This window comes from Sphaerodactylus townsendi, linkage group LG05 (assembly GCF_021028975.2).
Source record: "Sphaerodactylus townsendi isolate TG3544 linkage group LG05, MPM_Stown_v2.3, whole genome shotgun sequence".
Classification (NCBI taxonomy): domain Eukaryota; kingdom Metazoa; phylum Chordata; class Lepidosauria; order Squamata; family Sphaerodactylidae; genus Sphaerodactylus; species Sphaerodactylus townsendi.
The window spans coordinates 72537540-72554873 of NC_059429.1; the positions used below are offsets into that span (position 1 = coordinate 72537540).

The 17334-nt window shown below is 42.3% G+C and overlaps 1 long non-coding RNA gene across 3 annotated transcripts in view; it reads right to left on the reverse strand.

Moving 5' to 3' along the window:
• Positions 1 to 1317: 1317 nt before the first annotated feature.
• Positions 1318 to 17334, reverse strand: part of LOC125433244 — a 63123-nt gene continuing 47106 nt past the window's right edge. For all 3 annotated transcript variants that reach the window (XR_007244618.1, XR_007244619.1, XR_007244617.1), the window contains 2 exons: positions 14736 to 14808; positions 1318 to 1437 (listed from right to left, as the gene is read on the reverse strand). This is a non-coding gene — a long non-coding RNA (uncharacterized LOC125433244). The remainder of the gene's footprint in view (positions 1438 to 14735; positions 14809 to 17334) is intronic.

Sequence of the window (17334 nt, forward strand, 5' to 3'; positions counted from 1 at the left end):
GGAAACTCCTCCTGTTCCTGTCCAGAAGGGTTGAAGGCACCTAGTGCTGCACCCATTGCGGCTGAAAGGTCTCTTTGTTTCTCATGTCGCTGATATTTATCCTGAGGACATCCATCCTAGCTTTGCCAAACAGCTCAGACTCAACTGCTTTCCACAAGGTTTTTTACCAATGTTTTAAGTAAACATTTATTTTTGTAATTTGTATTTATTGTGACTCTTACAGAATTGGTTCTGCTGGGTTTTCCAGGCTGTGTGGCCGTGGTCTGGTGGATCTTGTTCCTAATGTTTCACCTGCATCTGTGGCTAGCATCTTCAGGGGTGTATCACAGAGGGAAGTCTGTTACACATAGTGTAACACCTCTGAAGATGCCAGCCACGGATGCAGGTGAAACATTAGGAACAAGATCCACCAGACCACAGCCACACAGCCCGGAAAACCCAGAAGAACCAGTTGAATCTGGCCGTGAAAGCCTTCAACAATCTTACAGAATTGTTCAATTTTGAGGCCCTCTCCAGGTTGCTTCTACATTCCAACAGTTCTAAGAATTGGCAATGAAACCGAATGCAGAACATGTTTTCCTAAAACTTACAAAAATACATTTCCCAAAACTGGGGCAGGGGGAGAGATTTCCATTTCTCTTGTTATGAAAGGCAGCCATTCCTCCCATTATTAATGTCACTCTCTGAAACAGGATGAAAAACAGTGCCTGCCAGACCTCCTTTGCATGCATTCCCTGCTGACAGATGATTGGATCAGCCCACCTCAGTCCAGCAGCATCATGTTCCTACTGCAGCAGGTTTGAAAGTGCTTGTCACAGCAGAGAATTGGGACAACAGACTGCAGACTGCTGAAGCGACTCTACAGCATATAATTCACTTAATAGACCATGATGTAGAATCTATTGTTTTTTGATGGTCTCTGTGTTGTCCTTAGGCTAGTTATAATCCACAGTAGATATGGAACAAACCTGCTTCTGAGTTGTGAAGGTGAGGTGTTCTCTGAATGGATGTTACTCAACCATTACCACAGCCCAACTCCAGGAGGGTGGTAGCTGTTCTCTCTGCCTTGCCAGTTTTCCACGTGTAGGGAATATTTATATTTTGGAGGAGGCTTTGATCATGATAACCCTCACTTGTCATCTGGAACAGCATTGCCAGAAAAAGATTCATCTATTGTATGTGCAGACTAGGCCTTGGTAAAGGTGCAGCGGAATAGAAATCCAGATTTGTGATCTTTTTTGTTACATGTCTACAAGTAAGGATATTACAAGTCCTTCCAGGCTTGCACTTCATCCATGAAGTCCCCAGGTTTTTTTGAACTGGCCATGCAATGACAGAACTTTGCATGTGGTGGGAAGAGGACAGCATACGATGTCTCCTTTGTTTGGGTTGCACACCACTTCAGGCCAGTCTCCAAACAGCTTCTTTGGCCAAACCCTGTAACATATGTCATAAATAAATAAATAAATTGAAAAGAGCGTCTTATGTTAGTTGCAGACCCCACCATACATTATAGCACAAAAGACTGATCCTGCATTCCTACTACAGGTCCCCTGTGTATGTATGGACATTATTTTATTTAACTGTTCTTTACTTCATAGTAATAGAAGTACTAATGGGAAAAGAAAAAATGCACCTAACTGCAAAAAGCAATTTAAATTTAATATATTGCGAGGATGGTATATTTTGATCAAGTACTAATTATGTTCTGGCACATGTACAATGTCACTTTCTTCTAGCCTTAAATTGTGTTTGTTATTTTGGAGCTCTTCAGGTTGCAATCCTACTTGTGAAGTACATTTCCATTTCTGCAAAAAACATTCACCTGGAGAGCCCTCCTGAGCTCTGTTGAGAAACCAGTCTCCGTAGGAGCAAGCAGTTATTTACTTTTTTTTTTCTTATCTTTTTTTCATCTGTTTTAGAATGGATAACAATTAAGCAGTGGCGAAGCCACCAGGGGACGGGGGGTGCGCAACGCACCGGGCACACCGATTCTGGTCACGTGGGGGTGGAAAATCCCCCGCCCCCCCTTCCGCGGTGTTCCCCTGCCACCCCACGGAGCACCCCCCACACACAGTGCACCCCCCACTTACTTTTAGGAATGGAACATCCCAGAGAAGAAGCCTGCCTGCATTGCCTGGGCCTGGTGGGAAATTACCTGTCGTCTTTTCACCCATTATAGCTAACTGCAGTTTGGGAAAGGGAGTTGGGGAATGGGTATAAAGGGAAAGGACTTCCCCAGCATGGCAGCTCTGATCTAGTTCTCTTTTGCCCTTCTGCTGAAGTCTTTAAGAAAATCCTGGGACCTGATCATGGACATTGTATGTAATGTCCAGTTTGAACAAGAGGAGGAGGAGGAGAAGAAGAAGCATTTAGATTTATACCCCACCTTTCTGTTCGATAAGGAGTCTCAAATTGGCTTACAAACTCCTTCCCTTCCTCTCCCCACAACAGACACCTTGTGAGGTAGGTGGGGCTGAGAGAGTTCTGAACGAGCTGTGACTAGCCCAACGTTGCCCAGCACTTCATTTGTAGGAGTGGGGAAACAAATTCAGTTCACCAGATAAGTGTCTGCCACTCATGTGGAGGAGTGGGGAATGAAACCCAGTTCTCCAGATTAGAGTCCACCACTCTTAATCATTAAATCATGCTGGTGTAGTCTCATGGGATTCTCAGTCAAGCACTTTCTGTGTCCCCAGTGCATTTAGTGAAGAGTATTAATGAAGTGAAGTCTATGAAAATTCCACTTCTTTTTGTACACTTCCCATGAGTTCTACATGTCCCACAAGGAACATCTTTAAATAGCAACTCTCAATTATAGCTGTGGCAAAATACTAATGAAGACATTTTAGCTTCACTCACTTGCATCCATCAGTAGGCAAGCTAGAGGACTTATACCCAGAGCATGAGGGAGTCTTGAGTCATGGCTGGAGAGTGTATTAATTGAATAGACACCTTGCCATCAGATAGGTATTTGCAAAACCTTCCCCTAGGTTGGGGTGTGAGTACAGCCCTCTGAAATGTGCTGGTGCTCCAGGCATACAATGCATCTTTCTTTATCCACGCAGTGTCATATTCTCCTCTGCTGTGCACCCACAAGCTGCATTTGCCAAGTGCAGTTCTGCTGAGAATTCCAATCAACTGTGCAAACTGCAGGTGACATCATGTGCTGAATGAATGCGTAGTGGCAAGTTATTCATTGATGGATTGGATTCTGTTTTGTAAAACCTGGACAGCTTGATGTTGAGGGACAGAACTAGATGGAGAAGGCAAGAAATAAGACAAGGCAAGCCCTTTCAAAAATAGTGAATTCATGAAGAATTTGATGTTGCTGAAGCAAACAGTCAGAAGCAAATTTCACAAATTACTTGTGCTTTTTCTTTTTTTTAATCGAGTTCTTTCCATGTTAGAATCAGGTAGGAAAAAAGCTTAAATCATCCATTAATTATCCAACATATTCTAATGCCAGAAAGGACTGGTTAGGCACCCAAGTATGCTTCCTTTAGGATTGAGATATATGTGAGACTGTCAGTATTCTGAACAGACTTCCCAAGTGGTCCCCCCCTTTCTAAATAGGAACTGCACAGAGCCCCAGTTCAGATCAAGATGGCATCTGTAAAGACACTGGAGGAAGAATCTCCAATAATTTCCTTCTTAACCTGAAACTGCCCTGTAGATCTGCTACTTATTTGGTTGTGGCAAATATGCAAGCATTTTGTATGTTGCTTGGAAATTTGCCCACTCCCATGCTTATAAAAGCAAAGGAGCTGAGGGAAGGGCAGAAGAGGGGAGGGCAGAAGAGACTGCCTGCTGCCAGCTGGGACCTGGGAGGGGGGTGAGGCCTGGGGGCGGGGCTCAGGGGTGGGACCCCACCCCCTGAGCCCACCCCCTGGTGCAGCAGGGCCCCCCCCCCCGGAGACCGCTGTCTCCAGGTGCCATTTTCCCACCATATGCCTCTGGGTAGAGTGTCTCTGAGCATGCACAGAATGTACTTGCTTCTATAATGAGTCACTACCGCTATTTCTAACACCTGAAATGAAAGACTGGAGATTTACAGATGGCTGTGAAAGCTATGATAAACTACAGCATTAAGTCATCAGTTGCTGCACCGAGTGATCAATTATTTCTACTAGCTCCCTAATCAGTCTCCCTGGGATTAATATGCCAGATAATTGAGCTTATTCCTACAGCAACTGCTTGCTGTTTTAATCTGCCCCATTTGTAAGAGAGACTGGTATTTCTTTTTCATTTAAACATTGGTAGTCAACCCTCAAAATCATGACCACCTGTGACACAGCTCTGACGGCTAGTTCTGTGCTACAAAATTACAGTATTCGGCTGGAGTACTTCAAAGATCATTTACAGTGAAAGTCTGTGCAGAATTGCTCCATTATGAGCCCACTGTTTTTGCAGATCACCCTACACATGGTCTGTACAAAAAAACTTGTTTTCATACAGGTAAAGTTGCCAACTCCAGATTGGAAAATTCCTGGCAATTTGGAGGTGGTGTTTGGGGAGGGCAGGAGCCTCAACTAGGTGTAATGCCATACAGTCCATCCCCCCAAAGCAGTCATTTTCTCCAGGGCAGTTGATCTCTGAAGTCTGGAGATCAGTGCTAATTCCCGGAGATCTCCAGAACCCACACTATCCTTAATGGTATCATTCTAGACTACTTATCTGGGCTGAGATTGGGAGGCGCTTTCCTAATCGTCTCCCCTATGATCTTCAACATCTACTTGCTGGGTGTGGTTATCTGGAGATTCGGGCTGGACAGATGATACTCAGATGATACCAATATGCAGATGATACTCAGGTCTATCTCATTCTTCAGCAGATCCTAGGGAGGCTGTAGAAACCTTGAAACAGTGCCTCAACATAGTTTTGATGTAGATGCAGACTGAAAAAAACAAGCTCAATCCTGATTAGATGGAAGTGCTACTGGTGGCCAGAAAGTCTGACCCAGGATTGAAGGTGTCATCCATTCTGGATGGGGTTGAACTCTTCTTTGAGGAACAGGTCCATAGTCTGGGGGTGCTTTTGGACTGAAGCTTGATTCTGGATAAGCAGGTGGCAGCTGCAACCAGAAAGCCCTTTTTCTAGTTTTGACTGGCTGAGGTCTTTCCTGAGCAATGAAGATTGTGCATGCCCTTGTTACATCTAGATATGATTATTGCAGTGCACTTCATGTGGGCCAGCTCTTGGGAAATGTTCAGAAACGGCAATTGTTTCAGAATGCTGCAACCAGGATGTTGACTGGAGTGGATTGTAGAAAACTCCAGTTTTGACCTATCTCCACTTGCTCCCCATTTGTTTCTAGGCACAATTCAAGGTTCCAGTCTTGGCCTTCAAAGGTCTAGATGGTTCCCTCCCCTTCCTTGCATGCCACCCCTCACTTCCCTCCCCTCCCTCACTTCCCTCCCCTTATATGCCACCCCACCTTCCCTTCCCCCTCCCTCCACTAGAGTGGGTGGGCAGGTCCAGATGCTGAGCCCCCTCCCCTTCCCTCCCCTCCCTTGTATGCCACCCTCCCTCCCTTGAGCATTATATTGAGCCTCATAATAAAGGTAATACAGTCTTATAATGAAGGTAAATTAGCCTATTGACATTGAAATGCTCCCTGCAAACTGCACAGACACTAAAGAACATAAGAACATAAGAACAAGCCAGCTGGATCAGACCAAAGTCCATCTAGTCCAGCTCTCTGCTACTCGCAGTGGCCCACCAGGTGCCTTTGGGAGCTCACATGTAGGATGTGAACGCAATGGCCTTCTGTGGCTGTTGCTCCCGATCACCTGGTCTGTTAAGGCATTTGCAATCTCAGATCAAAGAGGATCAAGATTGGTAGCCATAAATCGACTTCTCCTCCATAAATCTGTCTAAGCCCCTTTTAAAGCTATCCAGGTTAGTGGCCATCACCACCTCCTGTGGCAGCATATTCCAAACACCAATCACACGTTGCGTGAAGAAGTGTTTCCTTTTATTAGTCCTAATTCTCCCCCCCCCCCCCTGCATTTTCAATGAATGCCCCCTGGTTCTAGTATTGTGAGAAAGAGAGAAAAATTTCTCTCTGTCAACATTTTCTACCCCATGCACAATTTTGTAGATTTCAATCATATCCCCCCTCAGACGCCTCCTCTCCAAACTAAAGAGTCCCAATCGCTGCAGCCTCTCCTCATAGGGAAGGTGCTCCAGTCCCTCAATCATCCTTGTTGCCCTTCTCTGCACTTTTTCTATCTCCTCAATATCCTTTTTGAGATGCGGCGACCAGAACTGGACACAGTACTCCAAGTGCGGTCGCATCTCAAAAAGGGCATGACAATCTTTGCAGTTTTATTATCAATTCCTTTTCTAATGATCCCCAGCATAGAGTTTGCCTTTTTCACAGCTGCCATGCATTGAGTTGACATTCCCATGGAACTATCAACTAAGATGCCTAAATCCCTTTCCTGGTCTGTGACTGATAGCACTGACCCCTGTAGTGTGTATGTGAAGTTTGGATTTTTTGCCCCTATGTGCATCACTTTACATTTTGCTACATTGAACTGCATTTGCCATTTCTGAGCCCACTCACCTAATTTATCAAGGTCCGCTTGGAGCTCTTCGCAATCCTTTGTGGTTCTCACCACCCTACATAATTTGGTATCATCTGCAAACTTGGCCACCACGCTACCCACCCCTACTTCCAGGTCATTTATGAATAGGTTAAAGAGCACTGGTCCCAAAACGGATCCTTGGGGGACACCACTCCCGACATCTCTCCATTGTGAGAACTTCCCATTTACACCCACTCTTTGTTGCCTGTTTCTCAACCAGTTTTTAATCCATAGGAGGACTTCCCCTCTTCTTCCTTCATTGCTGAGTTTTCTCAACAGTCTCTGGTGAGGAACTTTGTCAAAAGCCTTTTGGAAATCCAAGTAGACAATGTCCACCAGTTCACCCCTGTCCACATGCCTGTTTACACCCTCAAAGAACTCTAGTAAGTTTGTAAGACAGGATTTGCCTCTGCAAAAGCCATGCTGACTCTTTCTCAGCAGGTCTTGCTTTTCTACATGTTTTATAATTTTATCTTTAATGATAGATTCTACTAATCTACCAGGAACAGATGTCAAACTGACTGGCCTGTAATTTCCCGGGTCCCCCCTGTATTGGTCCTGTAATTGGACACTGTATTGGTCCTGTGACGCTTAGATTGCCACTGGTAGGGGGAGTTCCGGAAGGCAGCTCATTTCTGTGCCAAGGTAAGAAACTTCCTCACAGTTCCTTACCACAGTTAGAGGGACTGTTGTTTCAGACCAACATGCCTGCTCACTTATGAAGCCACCTGACCCCTACAGTCATATTAGGAGGGCCTTGGTCTTGTGCCCTGCTTTCTGAGATTAAGCAGGTGTACTGAATCACATTTATCTAGTTGGCTAGTTACAGTCAAGAAGAAGATAATCTCCATTGGTCTATCTATTGAGTCCTTTCATTCCTGTTCTGCTTCTAATGTTTATAGAAGCATAAAACACAGATTTTTTTGGAAATAGAGGCTCAAAACCTTATTTGTGCTGCTTCTAAGACATGCTTCCCATTGACTCTGGGAATCTCAAGCAAACCAATTGGTTACCTTTCTCTCTTACAAAATCTGAGGCAGCACAGAGGTTACGCTCTCACTCGCTTTAACGCTATGATTCCAAAGAGTACCATATACAGAACGAGTCTGCCCTTGTGATTCAGCAACTATTGAAACAGTACAATGTATTTTATTTTTCTGCTCATTCTATGCTGAGATTCGGACCAAGTTCTTAACCCCAATTCTAGCACTGAGAACCAACTCTTCTGTTGCAGCTTTGATGTCCTTATTAAATAGCCCTTCTGCGGGTCTGTGTGAGAGGGTAGCCAGTTTCCTACAGGAAGCTATAAACCTTTGCCTTGTTAGGAACAAGTGTCAATTTTAGGTACCATAAAATTATAACATATGCATTTTTATAATGTTGTTTCTTCTATGTTTTGTATAGTTTTTAAATACAAAACTCCTTTGAATTATTATACTGGATTGTACTTTTATGCCAATAAAGACTTACCAGTTTGTATGTAAGAGATTAAGCAGGTGGCAACCCAGGAAAGGGCCATCTCAGTCATAGTCCTAAACTTCTGGAATTAGCCCATCTACTTCAGTTGCTATGTTCTACTAGCGCATACAGACTTTTTTTGTTTCGTTTCAGTGATCCCTCCCATCTTTATGGAGGAGAAGTCGATTTATGGCTACCAATCTTGATCCTCTTTGATCTGAGATTGCAAATGCCTTAACAGACCAGGTGATCGGGAGCAACAGCCACAGAAGGCCATTGCGTTCACATCCTACATGTGAGCTCCCAAAGGCACCTGGTGGGCCACTGCGAGTAGCAGAGAGCTGGACTAGATGGACTTTGGTCTGATCCAGCTGGCTTGTTCTTATGTTCTTATGTTCTTATGTTCTTATCTGACCAGTGTTTTCATGTCTTGGTATATGTTTTAACATTGCTTTATTTTAATTACGTATATTTAAAGGGTTAATGAGTTTAAAACTTGATTTTATCATGTATGATTTAATTTGTTAGCCACCTTGATGGTCCTTGTGTGGGCAGAAAGACAGGATATAAATCTTGTGAATAAATAAACATAGAGCTAAACTAGGGTTGCAAAAAGCCTGAGGGGGAAAAAAATCTCCTGTCCTTTTAATAGAAGCTTAGTGTGTGAAAATGAGCAATTTTCATGACATCAAGGCAAATAACGTCACCAGGTAAATAACAGCCTATTAAGCTACTGCCATGCTGTTGGCAGTTCTAGTTTTGACAGGAGTGATTCTGAATTGTGCTCTCAGTCCAACAGCCTGTTTTGACAGGATACCCTGGAGTAAAAGATGCAGCTGCCCTTTCATCTCATTCTTCCACCAAGTAGTTCAGGGCAGTTTCCACCCTTCTCCATTTTATGCTCATAAAAAACTATTGGAGGTTCAGAATAGTGACTAAACCAAGGTCACCTGGCAAGTTACTTGGATGAGTGAAAATTTGAACCCTAATCTTTTGGTTCTGGTCTAATACTTTAACTCATACAGTACATTTATCTTCCCTGGACAATAAATTCTGTTCAATTATCTTGACAGATAGTTTTTTCTCCCTAGTCTCTACTCTGAATCTTCTTTAATGGTAAAGGTACAAGCACCAAGTCATTTCTGACCCATGAGGTGTCATCACATCAGAACATTTATTAGGCAGACTGTTTACAGTGTGGTTTGCCACTGCCTTTCCCAGTCATTCACACTTTACCCCCAGCAAGCTGGGTACTCATTTTACCAACCTTTGAAGGATAAAAGGCTGAATCAACCATGAGCTGGTTACCTGAAACCGACTTCCATTGGGATCATACTTGGGTTGGAAGCAGAACTTTAACTGCAGTACCACTCTGTGCCATGGGGCTCTTAATGAACCTTCTCTACTGAATCTTAAAGCAAACACTTCATCATCATTCTCTTGAGATGCATTTTTACAGAGAGAGGGAATAAGTAGTGAAGTTTGTTGGCATATGACAGTTACTTGGTGAAATCACAATGCGGTACTTCTGGTTTACTGCACATTTCAAAAGAATTCTACAAGATGGTAAGTTGCTTGACAGAACATGTGAATGATAATGCTACCTGGTGATTTCATCACTCCTTTCAGTTGTTTTGTCTGAAGTAAAAAAAGGAATGTTGACTTCCCCCACCCCCCTTATCTTCAGTTCCTCACCCTGTTCTCATACATCAGGCATGTTCCATTGGATGCTTGGCTTGCAGTTGTAGCCTGCTGCAATCGGGATGCCACTGCTCTCTCCTCTGTGCACATATAGATGTTATCAATGACTCGTATTTGGGTTGACCTGCACAGCTTGCTGTTAACTTCAGCTTTCAGAGGTGATGTATAAGCTACTCCATTTTAACAACAGGTTCCAATGGTGGTGGGATTCAAATAATGACTGTTAAAAAGTATTTAAAATATATTTTAATATCACTTTTTAAATTTTAAGTATTAAAAATATTAATGCTTAATAAAAAATATTTCAAGTATTTAAAAAGTGATATTTTAAATTTTAACAACAGGTTCTACAGAAACTTCGGAACCCCCTGAATCCCTCCTCTGCATATAAGCACACCATCCTATCTGATAAAAAAATTACAAGTCACCAAGCTTCAGAAAGTTCCTGAGATTTCTTTGATTAAATAAAGTTCCTGATGCCACAGAGAAAGTTATTTTTTCTGTTCACTATCACCATTAAAATACAAACTGGCAGCCTTTTATCCTGGTAGACTGAAAGCTAGATAGAAAAACTTGCCGTGCAACTTTTTGCCTACCTGTAAAATTAGTTTTAGCTTAAAATCTGGAAATTAACAGATACTAAAATCTAAACATTTCCCATTCAGAGTTGTATTTTTGTTTATCCTAATAGCTGAGGCTAGAGTGTGTGTGTAAGAAATTCTGAATTTGGTGTCTGAGTACAGGTTAAAAAAAATCATATGGTAGGGAAATGTGGATGTGCCTTACCCCCACCTTCAAAAATGACATAGGTGATGACTGGACACAAGGCTTTTTTGCTGCAGCACCTTACCTATGGAATGCCCTTTCCCTTGAGACTCACCTGGAGCCTTCATTCCTCTCTGACTGGTGCCGTGCAGGTTGTTAATTAAGGGGTTCATCAGAGGACTGCTGAAACATAACAGGTTTCCCTAACTTCATATAAAAAGCATGAAATGTCATACAAAAGAGGCCTCACTCACTTGGCAGAGGTATCAAAACTATTGTTGTTAAAATTACAACAGTACTTCCTCAACCACCAAGCAATATGTCAATAGGCTGTAATTTACAGTTGTTAGTCATCTTGAAGACCAGAAATAGTGAGAAGGAAAGGATACAAGTTCTACAAATGAATACATAAATAATCTTCTAGATGAAATGCGCTCTCTTTCTTCTGCCCTCTGCCATCACCAAGTAAGTCAAAAGCAGGGGAGGACCAGCTGCTTTTACTAGAGTATCCCTTGGTTTATTTGGTATGCAGAAATAAGCCTTCCTCACACTCTCACCTTTGTGGTGCCTAATGAACAGAACAACAAAGGCTTCCCTGCCTCCCAACATCATTCTCAGTGCCTTGTAAATCAAGAGCAAACCCCCACCTGATATTCTTACCAAAGAACAAAACTCTTTGCTGTAAGAAGATGTTATAAATCTATTTGGCTTCCTCAAAAGCAAGCCTGGTGTCCTCCAAGGTCCACCTTGAGTTTATTAAGCTTGAACAGCTCCAGGGCATGTTGTGGAAACCTTTCATGTGCCCTAGTATGAATAGCTTCTCGGTATATTTTTTAATTAAAATGACGTGGCTTCAGAAAACCAGCTAAAATACACCATCTTGTTTGAAAGGCTTGTCCTTGGAGAGGGAAAACCAATATATTCATCTGCTGATACAGTCATTGATTTCTTTAGACTGAGAAAATGGACATCAAACACGTTAGGTATTGGAAAATGAAAAGAACAATAGCCATTTTGCATAGGCTGGCTGGCTAGAAACTGAAGAGCACAAAGACTTAGTAAGGCATTTGAGAAATAAACCATTTGGATTAAGTTATTTGTCATAAGTGTTAGGAGACAGAGGCTAACATATCCCCTCAGTAATCCTTCAAATGGACACTTCCTAGAATCCTCGCTTTAAATGACAAGTTTTCGGACTCCTGCCCATTCACTGCCAGTTTTAGGTCCAACTTATCAGTATACATAGAAAATTATTATTTGTCAATGTGCAGTCAACCATGGGGAGAATAAGGTGTTTTAAGACTGTTTCTACAATTTCCATTGGCCACTTCCTGACTTCTGTGGCCATAACATCTCCAAATGTTTACTACCAAGAATGTAGTTCTGATCCAGACCAAATACTATCCTACCTCTGTTCCCAGAATCAAAACAGGAAGAGGATTCTGGGTTCTATCTTATAGTGTTTATAAATGAATGTGCAAACTGGTGGCTTTTCCATTTGCCTGGAAATGTCTTCTCTTTTATTTTTCATATTAAACTCTCATCCTTACATCACACATGAAAGCTTGCTCGCTACTTTTTGACATTTGTCTTGGTCTTAATAATAAACAATATTGCCCTGCTGTTGTGGTTTGTGTTGTTGTTTTTTTAAATTCTTCTAATGGACCATCATGGCTGCTTGTGCTCTTGGAATGATTAACTGCAAGACATTTTTACCACTTCTTTCTTCATTCAGTCAAGGTGGCCCAAATGGGGTTAAACTGAGTTTAATGGATATTCTAATGGTCTTCTATCAAGTTAATTATTCTGAAGTTGTAACACAATAGGTGGTACTGATTAGAAAAAAAATAGTTCCAGACCTCAATAAACTCAACTTTTAAAAAATATATCTCAAAAAGTCATTGTACTCATTAGTTTTTAAACTAAAAGAAAAATATGTCCTTGCCTCCAGAACTCTGTCTATTGCAGAATTATTCTCCTATGTTATACAAAGAATATAGCTGTAAGAGAGAGAGAGAGAGAGAGAGAGAGAGAGAGAGAGAGAGAGAGAGAGATGCCCCATCAAGTGCAAGCAAACCTTTGCATTTGTGCAGAGGGAATATCTGAATCCCAACCACTGTGTTCACCAGAGAGCAAAAAAACTTTTTCACAGGCAGGCTAAAAAAGACCAACTTTGCTTTTCAATCCACTTTGTAAGGGGTATAGAATAACTAGTGATTTGGAGCTTCTGTTTTCTTTTATAATGTATATAAATTATACATATCAAGAGTTATTTTTCTAGGCTTGTTCTCTACATTGCAGTTTTTTTAGTATTGCTTTGGTTTTCTCTGGTACATTGTAGTCCAGGTGATATGGTCTTCAATTTGTAGGGATGTGAGCATCAAATGAAAACAGAGATGTTGTTCTTGTTGGTTCATTCTGCTCTCTCCCTGCTTCCCCTCCAGGAGCTTATATATTTTATTCACTTACTTTATTCATTTCTTTCTCCCCAGTGGGGACCCAAGACAGCTTATATCTCTTCTCTCCCATTGTATCCTCACAACAATCCTGTGAGGTAGGTTAGGATGAGAATGTGGAACTGGCCCAAGGTCACCAAGCAAGCTTCAATGACTCAAGTGGAGATTTGAACCCAGGTTTCCCAGATATTAGTCTAACCTTTTTAACCACACTGGCTGTACCGCACTGGCTGTTATTTCCTGGTTATGTTGAAAGGATCTAGAGTTCAAGCTCAGTTGGCAATCATAGTCCCAGAGAACTGAACGAATGTCAATTTTATCAGTTCCATTCTGATTCCAAAGTTTTACTGAAGTATTACATAGAAAAGTAATAGGTAACTAGATGCCTATTCAAATCTGTATCCAATGTATATTCCTCCAAAACTCTGGGACTCACCTATTGAAAATGGGTGAAAAGAATATGTGTGACTTGGACAACTTGGACTGGAAAGGAACATGGGGGGACAATACCTTGGGTGGGAGGAATTCAGAAGCATTGCTACTCAGAGCCTCTCCTCACATTTTGACAATTGCACATCTTCCAGAGCTAAAGGCTAGAAATTCTCAACTGCACTTTGAAAAGACTTGACCCAAATTGAGCCTTGTTTCTAGGGGAGGCCATGGAGAAAGATAGGCAAATAGGACGGAAAGAGCAAAAATAAGGAAAGAATGAAATTGGGCAAAAATATCAAATGAAAAAGAGAAAGGGTCTAAAAGGCTTTGTAAGAGAAAGAACAAAAACAAGGTGCAGACAGTAAAAACTAGCAGGCCATTTTTGCATGCAGTACTTACCTTGCAGCTGTTTGCTTTGCAGTGGATTTTTCCCTGTTTAAACAGGGGATTCTCCTTCTGCAAAGTATCACAAACCAAGCCAATTCTCCATTTTGCCCACCCCTACTTCCTTGTTCTATCCATGCAACCTCCAGCTGGGGAGGTTGTCTGCTGCCTTTTTGGGAAGAGGGTGCCATTATTGGTCTAGCTAGACCATGTAAGTTTTAAGTCAATTTCACTTAACCTAAATGCTTGAGCAACAGATCCTCAATATGAAGTCCAGAAGAGCAAGAGGAAATGCTGCTGTATGGGCAGGGAAAGCTGGGAGGAGCAAAAAAAGCTTGAAGAAAGTGAAATACATTTGATTCCCTTCACTCTCCATGTGAAAGGAGAGGGAAGGTGGCACTTTCAGGGATTTCAGAAACCATGGGGATTCTCTGATTTGAGCTGCAGTGAGTTTGGGAGAGGGGGAAATGTGTGCATATCAAAGAATCCAACTCAAAGGGATGTGAAGGCAACCCACCGGTGCACAAATGACCCCAGTAAAGTGGTGAATGAGAGGAGGACCAGGCATAGAAAAAAGGGTGCAAAAGGGTATAGAGATACAGCAGAGAAGAGAACTGAGTGGATGAAACAGGGAAGGTGTGTGCTGGAGGAACCAGAATGGGAGGAACAGAATTTTTTTAAAGCAACGGAGAGAGAATTTTGAACAAGACTATCTGCTTTCTCATAACAAAAGCAGCAACTTTCCCCCGTTCTCATTATCGCAGGCAGGCAGGCAGGCAGGCAGGCAGGCAGGCAGGCAGGCAGGCAGGCAGGCAGGCAGGCAGGCAGGCAGGCAGGCAGGCAGGCAGGCAGGCAGGCAGGCAGGCAGGCAGGCAGGCAGGCAGGCAGGCAGGCAGGCAGGCAGGCAGGCAGGCAGACAGATATCTCTTCTGCGTACTCAAGTTACCTGATTTTCTTGGCAGTCAATCCACAAGCACTGGAATTGGTTTGGGCAGAGTTCTTCCACACATCTGACCTCCCTGTGCATTTTTATAGTTGTAGAGTCAGTTTATTTCCTTCCACACTCAGCTTAAACAATGAGCATTTTCAAGGGAGGGTGCTGTCGTCATCAGTCATTGTCGGTGGTGTCACAGCACTCCTTCATTTTTAAAAAATGGTCCTAAAATATCATGAGATTATGCCTTTTCATTTATATCTCCTAAAACAAAGAACTAGATACTATTTTTTAAAAATGAAAATGGGGAATTCAGAGAACCTGCTTGAACTATCATTATAATACTACATCGATATATCAATATTTTAGGGCCATTTAAAACAAAAACCTGAAATCACTTGTTGGGGAGGAGAGTGGTTTAATGATGACGACAGTCCAATCATTTAAAAGTAGGATGGTGGTGGATGGGACAAAGAAAACACATAGAAACATTACGCACAAAGAACAAGCCAACTCAGAAACAGTTTCCAGAAAAAGATTAGGGTAAAAGAAAAAACAGGAGGGACCAAAAAAAGTGTGAAAACAAAAAGCACAAAAATGCATGTGGAAAAACCAAAGCAGTATGCATGGGAACCAAAGCAGTATGTGTGTGTGTGTGTTGTGTATATGTGTGTGTGTGTGAGAGAGAGAGAGGGGGGGGAGAGAAAGAGAGAGGGAGAGAAAGAGAGAGAGAGGGAGAGAGAGAGAGGGAGAGAGAGAGAGAGAGAGAGAGAGAGAGAGAGAGAGAGAGAGAGAGAGAGAGAGAGAATGTAGTTAGATGGAATTTAGGCCCAGAAACAATTGAAAAGTAAGCAGGTCTAATATCCAAAAGAGCATAAGGCCCAACCTTCCTGTGATGCTGTGATTTCATGAATGGAACTCCAGATGTGTTCTTTGGCCCTAAAGAGCAACCGTGGGGAAGGTCGGATATAGATCAGGGTCAAAGCACTACAGGAGTTTATTCTTCCTCCACATGCTTTTCAAAATAAGTTTCACCCCTCCCTACTACTACTTTCCATGATGCTTCCAGAAGGAAAGGACATGAATTACCTGATTGTTTTCCTTACTGTGACATAAGGCATTGGGGGGGGGGGGGCTTTTAACAGGAAAATTGTATAAGGGAGGAAAAGTTAAATTGTGCCCCTCTCCATCATTGTTATCCCAGTTCATATTGAGCTGTCCTTGATTGCTTTTTTGCATGAAATTACACCTCTACAGTTCCAGTCATGCTTAGTGTGGCCCTAAAATGAGGCAGAGACCAGAACTGATAGCACACAATACAAGGGTAGCCTGCTTTCTGCCCTCTTCAGCAACCCAGGCACTAGAACTGTGCATAGGGCACCTAATTTTTTGCAGCTAGTATAGCGATCTACACACAACAAAGCTCTGATTCCATAAAGCTATTCTTCAAATCATCCCCTATTGTTGATTTAGTTGTTGGATTGATTGACCAAAACATTAGTTAATGTTCTCAAATGAATGTATTTGTTGCTCAGACCATGTTTGAAGTGAATCATATTAATCATGTGAAGCAGGAGCTATGAGGAATACAACAAATGGTTCTTGTTTGAGCAAGAACGGTATGGTGTGTGACAGACATGAGTTGACACTGCTCCTGAGTACTCCCAAATGTACTGACCCTGCATCCAAAACTGTCTGCAATGCAGTTGAATACTGGGCTGGTGCATGGCACAATGCAGATTGTGCAAGTCAAATGCACAATGGATAATACTGGATACAGAAATCTGTATGTGTAGCATGGCTTTGGGATTGCCACCTATGACATAGATTCAGCTACTAGTTTCCCAACACAGATTACAGAAAATCACAGCCAAACAGGGGTATGCATCCATATCAAACTTTTTTTTAGTATGGGCAGTACAAGTACTTGCTAGAAACAGTTTGTGAAGAGGCACTTTGTTGGAAGAAAAAGCAAAGATGGATTCTTATTCTTCTGAAATTCAAAAACATAGGCTCCTCCCCCTTTTGGCTAGCAGCAAACCAAATGCTCCACTCAGAAGAGGGGCACTGGTGCTCATACACCCTACCCAGATTGTGCTGACATTAATTTCAGCACCCCAATATGTCTGCCATTGAAGAAAAGCCATAGCTATAATGAAAACCATATAGTTGATGTAATAGAGATCCATGGAACCAGGGACAATCAATAGAGCTGTCTTTAAACAATCAGAAAGGACAAGGGGTGGTCAACCAATGACTGAGTTCATGGGGAGTATGGGAGCATTTTCTTTATGAGAGATACAGTATTCATGCAAAAGGCAATGATAATGAATGTGCTGCACTAGAATTGATTACATGAAGCAGTAAGTGCTGTGCGCTTAGCTCATCTCAGTGCTATTTAGGCCACATCTATTTAGTTTGCTGCTTAATAGTTTATGCAAATAGATGATGGTGTGTGCATATATATCAGGGAAAGCAGTTCAGTCTCATCTCCACATCCTGATTAAAGTTCCCATGTTCTTTCAGTGTGTCTGGTTGGATCCCATGTTAGCAGAGGACAGGAAAACAACAGCAGCCGCTTACAGTACAATAGTCCACATATGGTCAGCAC